This window comes from Carassius carassius, chromosome 12 (assembly GCF_963082965.1).
Source record: "Carassius carassius chromosome 12, fCarCar2.1, whole genome shotgun sequence".
NCBI lineage: Eukaryota > Metazoa > Chordata > Actinopteri > Cypriniformes > Cyprinidae > Carassius > Carassius carassius.
Window position 1 is genome coordinate 18,000,435 of NC_081766.1, and position 7,260 is coordinate 18,007,694.

The window sequence follows — 7,260 nt, forward strand, 5'->3', positions numbered from 1 at the left end:
GACTCCAGAAATCCCACCCACAGTTGCTGCTAGCAAAAAATTTTTGCAAAAAAAGGAAACAGTAGGAACATGCAAAAATTGTGAACCAGTTCAAAAGATAAACTCCAGCGATCCTATGGAATTTCAGGGGATGCAGTACAATGAGCATTGGGTTCAAAATTCCCACATGCAACATAATCCATCATTCAGTAAAACAGAGCCTCTTGATGATGGTTCCTTTCCTTGTAATAGAATAAGAATGGAGAAAAATGTGATTCCGAGGATAAATGCGGCAGAAGAGATCAGGATGTGTGTGCAGAGCTATTCAAAGCACAATGACGAATTAAACAAGGGGTTTAAGTTTGCACTTCAGAATTTTGGGGAAAAGAAAACAACTACGGACACAACCTCAATTTTCCCAAAGAAAATTAAAGTTGTGCAAAAAAAAACCATCCAGGGACAGGTTAAAACTTCCAAAGAGAACACAAATAAACATGCGTTACACTCTGTCAGAAGAGACACCCCTTCGACACCTGAAATACATGAAATTCCTTCAAAGACCAATCAAACTACCGAAGAGCATAGTGATTCTGAAAACAAAGTTGTTTTGAGAGAAAAGAAACCAAGGAGAGAGACAGAAGATGAGCGCCACCAGAGACTCTCCACCCACAAAGACGAGATCATGAGGGGCAACGTAAAAGCAGCAATGGAGATCTTTCGAAAACCTTATGAGACGTGAAGAGCTGAAGATTATTTTGTCAAAAGTTCAAGAAATAGAGGGGGAAACTTGTGAGGTGGATGTTAAATCTCTAAAGGCTTTGTTTGAGAATGTGCCTGTTTGGATTACCAAACCAATAAAAAATATGAAACACATACATTGTCCAAGAGCTGGCACAGAGACAGAGGGCTTAAGAGATGATTTAGAGAGCATGTCCTCTGTTGAGTCTGCATTTGAGGACCTAGAGAAAGCAGGCATGGACATCATCGATTTGAAAGAACAGACATTAGCTAAACTCTTGGAAATAGAGGCGGCGATATAAAAAAGCTCTGTACTCGGTCTCAAATTTAAATTCTGAGGCAGACATTGAAGGGTTGTCAGGTCTGTTTAGTGAATCCTTAAATGCTGACAATGTCTCACCAAATAATAAAAACATTAGGAAAATTAGCATTGTGTCCAGCAAAGCAAAACCTGTGCAATCTAAACAGGTTCAGGGCACTGATAACAGGTCTCTGCCCAATGAGGTACCACATGTACATCAAGTTCAAGTGACCAAACCATGGTTAAACGCCCCCTGCTCACCTTCATTTATTTCCATTCATTCTGCTCCAAGAAAACCTGTGGAGTCACCCACATCCCTACAGCCTCACTCAGACAAACCAAAAGCAAACGACCAACCTAATGCAGGTAGTACCTTCAAACCATCCTCCTCTGAGAAAAGCATAGCCAGCCATGTTTGTAGTCCTCCAAGTCCTAGAAGGAAAGTCAGTGTTCTTCAAGTACAGCGAGTTCCTGAGTTTGCAAGTGGAATCATTGGCTCTAAAACTGTCAGTGAGAAATATGAAGAGATAGACTGCTTTGGGAATACTTACTTCTCTTCCAAAAGATCTACGTTTGTTACTAGGCAGTCCGAGAGTAAATTATCTGCCTCTTATAATGTAATTACAAATCCAGAGAGATATAAAGAAATGGCTTCACCTCTTTCACAACGCTCTGGCCAGACCTTCTCCTCAAATTCTCTGTCTAAAAACAAAGACAGAAAAGTGTTTGTTACTTTCGGTCAACCCACAACAGAAAAACATTAACCTGGCTGCCGAGTTAATTTTGTAGCATTTTTGGTTGATTTTTAGTTCCATATAGTTCTATTTAAAATACATACATGTTAGTTGTATTGGTCCTCATTTTATATGCGTGTACAATAAACAGTTTTATTGTGATGCTTTAAGAGCAAGGGTTTTTGTACTGTCGCAATTAAGTGTTAATAAATATTTGTTTCAAATGTGTATTAAAATTATCTATACTTACAAAGCAGTATTTGTTAAAATTATTTTATTACCAGGAAGACAAAACTTTAAATTATTATTATTAAACTGTTTCTCTAAAACAGCATGCTATAACAATTGTTTAATTGTTTTTTTCCCATAGGAGGATCTTCATGCTGTGTATATCATACATAAACTCATATTCCATTTATGTCTATATTGTTGTCATAGTTCCTGTCACCTGCTAAAGAGATGAGCTCTGCATGCCTGATGCCTGTTTATCCAATGGACAAAATGGTGGCAGATAAACTAATCCTACTGTACATAGTAACTGTTTCTGCTGCAAACACTTTAATAAAAAGCTGTGAAATCAATTTACTAGACATTAGAAGTCAAATCAGTTACAAAAAAAGGTTTTTTTTTCAATCAACATGTGAAAATTTGCTAGTCAAAATATATTTGATCAAATACAATCTATATAATAAAATTTGCATTGCATATTTAGAGTTCATTCAATCACAAATCAAATATGATTGATTCCCTAGGAATTTTATTTCACAGTGTGTACTTTAACTTTGAATTTTCAATGGTATACTATTATTCATTACAGAATTCACAATTACTCTGCTCTTTATGGAGAGTACTACTGCCCATCACATTACCATCAGTTATTTAAGAAAAAGGGCAACTATGATGAGGGTTTTGGCCACAGACAACACAAAGACTGCTGGCTTGCTAAAACAGAGGTACCAGAACCTACTAACAAGTTAAGTTCAGCACGTAAAACGGAGCCAACATGTGTTGATGCAATTGTAGATGACCCCAGAGGACCATCATCTTGACTGCAAAGACATGGCGATGATCAATTTAAAAGTCCTTACACCAGGAACAAGCTTAGAATTAGTTGGCCAACGGAAAACAAGGGGACCGGACATAGCCCTGTATCACAAAATACTTCCTCAGCCTCAAGAAGTATAACAGACTGGTCAGATCACAACGATTCTTCTGCAAGAAGCTCCAGAAATGCTCTTGAACAGAAAAGGTTTAATTCTGGGCTGGATGAAATGGACAAATCAGTTGAGCTGCCAACTCCGATTTATGAGAAGACAAACACATACACCTCTCCCTTCACAATAAAAGGTGGGTTTAATAAAACACTACATTCAGAGGATGTTTATACACCACATCCAAGAGGTTCAAAAACATTACAAGAGACTGCAGATAGATCTGGAACACGAAGCAAAGTTTCAAAAGGTGGGGAAGTGACAAGCAAAGGATTCAATTCTGTTACATCAACACCAGATTCTGTGAGAGAACACAATTTGGCTGAAGATGGGAAAGTTGATAGCCCAACGGAAATAAAAAAGTCTGTCTGGTTTCATTTCAATTTAATTGTAGACAAGGAAGATAACACAGAGATCACCAGTGAAGGAGCTAAAAGCTCTACTGAGGCTTTTGTTGAACATGCAGTTGTCAATGGTAATGTAAAGAGAGAAATGACAACTTTTGAATCAGGAGTAGAAATAGAGGAATCAACTGTGGAATGTTTAATTGACACAATGCACAATCCATATGGCCATGATTCTGTCGAACATCCAAAAGCTTTAGATGAACAAATGCAGGATACTTTTCTTCCAAATACAGGAATACAGGAAAAACAACATGATACAAAAACAAATGCAGATGAGGCAAATACAGTACAAATGAGATGGAAACAATCCTGAATCTTGATGAACTGCAAGTAAATGAAATCACAACATGTGGTAAGGAAACATTCAAACCAGGTAGTGAATCATGTGAATTGGGGCAGGTTGCAGAGATAAAGAAAGAGGTGGTTATTGAAAGTAATGCCAAGTCTGTAACCGCCAAAAATCAAGATATGATTAAGGTTGAATCTAAAGACCCTGACTTGTAGGATATGCCTCCAAAATCGGATAATAAAAGCAACACGAAGGTTGCTGACAAAAAGGCCATGGATAAAGGGAATAAAGGGTCTTGGTCTAAAGTTAAAAGCCCTCTTTCCAAACTTTTCACATCTGGTCCAAGTAGGAAAGAGAACCAAAGTGTGACAAAAAGGGAAAGCAAAAGATCCAATATAATACCTAGAAATTTACTGGGCAGACTCTTTTCATCCTCTGAAATAGAGTTAGAAATAACGAAATGCCAGATATCAAGATAGAACCTAAATGTGAGAAGGAGCCAGAGACAACTGGAGGGACAGAATATGACACTGCATTGATTCAAGAAAATGTTTCTGTATATCTTCCTCTGACTGAGCCCACGTGTCAAGATACACCTCAAGAACCAACACAAAACCAACTAAGCGATGCTGCAGAAGAACTTAATCCAACAGAGGGCCTTGAAAATCCCATTTTATTGCTTAATGGATACTCTGGTGATGACACGGTGCCATCAACAGACCTAGAGTCAGTTGAACAACACAAGCCTGCTTCTGGTGGTTTTTGGAAGATTGATAGAAATGAGGCTCTTATTTCTTCACAAGAACACATTCATGTAGATCTCACCTCTCAAGACTCCTCAAAACCAGCTGGTCTTGAAGAGAGCCTGAACTCATCTTTGCCTCAGAATGAAAATACAATTGGTTTTCTTGATTCATCTGATGCATTTACATCTCAAATTACAAACTCTAACACAGATGTTGTGGCTTTATCAGGTTCAAATATATGTGATTAAACACACAGTGGCAAATTGACAGACATTATGGATTTGGAAACACCATCAGTGGAAACTCCATCAGTAGTTATAGCAAGCTCATTTATTCAAGAAGAGCCATTAGGAGCTCAAAAAGATAGTGAAGATACAACATTAAGCCCTTCTAAAATTTCAGTCAAACCACTCTCGATATTTTTGGTTCATCAGAATCAAATTGAGGTAAACGCAGATGGTTTTGGAAACATCTTGACTGAAGTAAATAAAAAGCAAGCCAGTGTTTCCTCAGAAATGACTGACGATCCCTTTGGTATGAACAATGTACAAGTCCAAACAATTGATATCTTTGAAGGAGACAAAACGTTGACTGTCTCTGGTCTAACGTCCAATAATAATTTGTTTGATACTATGTCAAACTGCAAGAGTCAAAGTCAAAACCATTTTGAAGGAATTGCAGATGGTCAACTGACACCAAATGGAATATTTGACTTGATAAGTTCAGAAGGTAACCCATCAATACTATCAGGTACTTCATATGTCTTAGAACAGAAAAGCCCTGACCTTGAACAGGCAAATCTATTTCAAAGTGAGGTTAATAATGTTTTCGATAGTAAAGGCAATCAATCAACATCCAATGTGCCTGATCAAAACCTTTCTGGCCAAGAGCTAAGTGAGTCATCTCAAATAGATGCTTTAGATTTCTTCAGCTCTGAGAATGTTCCATCTACAGCTGCATTCAGTCACATGAGTGCTGATCCTTTCCCAAATGACATCTCTGCAAGTGTTAGTGACAACACAAGTACAGATACATTCAGTGTGGAAACAATGCAAAGAACAGCAAACCCATTTGATGATATCTCTGGGATAGAGAGTCAAGGTGAGGCTGCAGAGACCAAAGCGAGCAACTTTTTTCCAGATGACATATTCTCATCATATCTTCAGAGCCAGCACAGGACACTTCCACCCTACTTGATCCAACAAACACTGATAATGCTGCGCTGCCACAAAAGCCTGAAAATGACTAGATTTCTGACTTTTTGGGGTAGTGTTGTTGCCATTGTTCAAAGATTCAAATCTTACATTTAAATATGGAGTTATATTGCTTTGCCCTTGCTGGACAATTCATAAATTTTATTGTAGACATTTTATCGACTAATTAATCAATGTATATTCAAATTAAAGTATCCATATGTGGTGTTACTTCTTTAGATCTGTATAATTAATGAATGTATGTTAAGTGAGCATAATATCATATAAAATATAGTGTTACTTCAAATGTTTTTATATTAAAGTTTGACAAATACTGCATTCTGAATCTAGAAATGTTGGTCAGTTAAATCTGCCTTTATTTATATATATATATATATATATATATATATATATATATATATATATATATATTACTGTATTAAAAAAATATATGACTAATAGTTCTGACAGGAAAATAAATAGATTTATGTTGTTTACTTCACCTGTATAGTCTTAATACACAAATTAATCTTAATACACAAATATGTATGCAAGTAAGTAACTTTCATGTTTATGTTGATCACGCTTAAACAGAATAATAACATATCATTAGCCACCATCTTCCAAGATTTTAAGAACTTATAACTTGGTTGCTCTGATGTCTTCACAATCACCAGGTGCTGGATTGGTCATTTTTGGTCGCCTTTTGAGAAACAGAGGGATAGTGTTATTTTCCCATAACAAAAACACACATTTTTTTAAACAATATGTAAGACAAGACTTAATGTGAAACTTGGGTATTGAAGAAATGAAAGAATAAATAAATGAACTTATTTTAAGAAAAGGAAATGCAAAAATCACTTTAATCAGCAGAATTTCACTCAATGTAACTATTTTTACAAGTAACATGAAAACTTTGTAAAGTGCATGTACCTCTTGCCCTCTGCCTCCTCTGTTGAACCAAGCAGCTCAGTGGGTCTGGTCACAGGCAGCAGGAAGGCCATTATCCCACTCAGAAGTGCCAGGCTGCCAAACACCAGACTGGGAATAGTGTAATGATAGATCTCCAGCAGGTTCACCACAGGAGACAACACACTTGAAGCTCATGCTGCAGTGGAGTCCAGACCTGTGCCTGGCTGACTGGAAATCAACAAGCAGATAATTACATAACTGCATTAAAAACAACAGTCTCATTCATACCAGTAGAAAATAACACAGACTCATGCTTACCAAATGGAGGTGGGGAACGGTTTTTAAATATAAACATTGCAAATACTGCCTGCCCTGTTCATGAGAAACCTTCCACATGTGGCAAGATCAGTGACGGCGATGTAATTACCTTAACAAGGGCATCACATGGTTAAGTGCTGATTCTTTGTGCATTATAAAGTGTTAAATATGGAAAAGGTTTTACTTTGTGGAACTACAAAAGTCAGTCTGGAGAGAGAGAGACTCTCCTACTATGAGGGCACCTTCCTTTCAGACGTTTCCAAAGACCACATGCAGAGGAAACAGACAGGAATCTGAGAGAGGCCGAATAGGAGTTGATTGAGAAAAATATCAAGGCAGTACTTACCCACATCTGGAGTTTAAACAACACATAGGGCCAATCGAGTTTAGATATGACATTTGAAAGTTCAGAATAAAACGCATTCCAAGCAA

The 7,260-nt window shown here is 37.2% G+C and overlaps 1 pseudogene; it reads right to left on the minus strand.

The window, feature by feature from the left end:
* Positions 1 to 6,158: 6,158 nt before the first annotated feature.
* The window catches only part of LOC132155437 (solute carrier family 22 member 13-like), a 2,368-nt pseudogene continuing 1,266 nt past the window's right edge, over positions 6,159 to 7,260 (minus strand).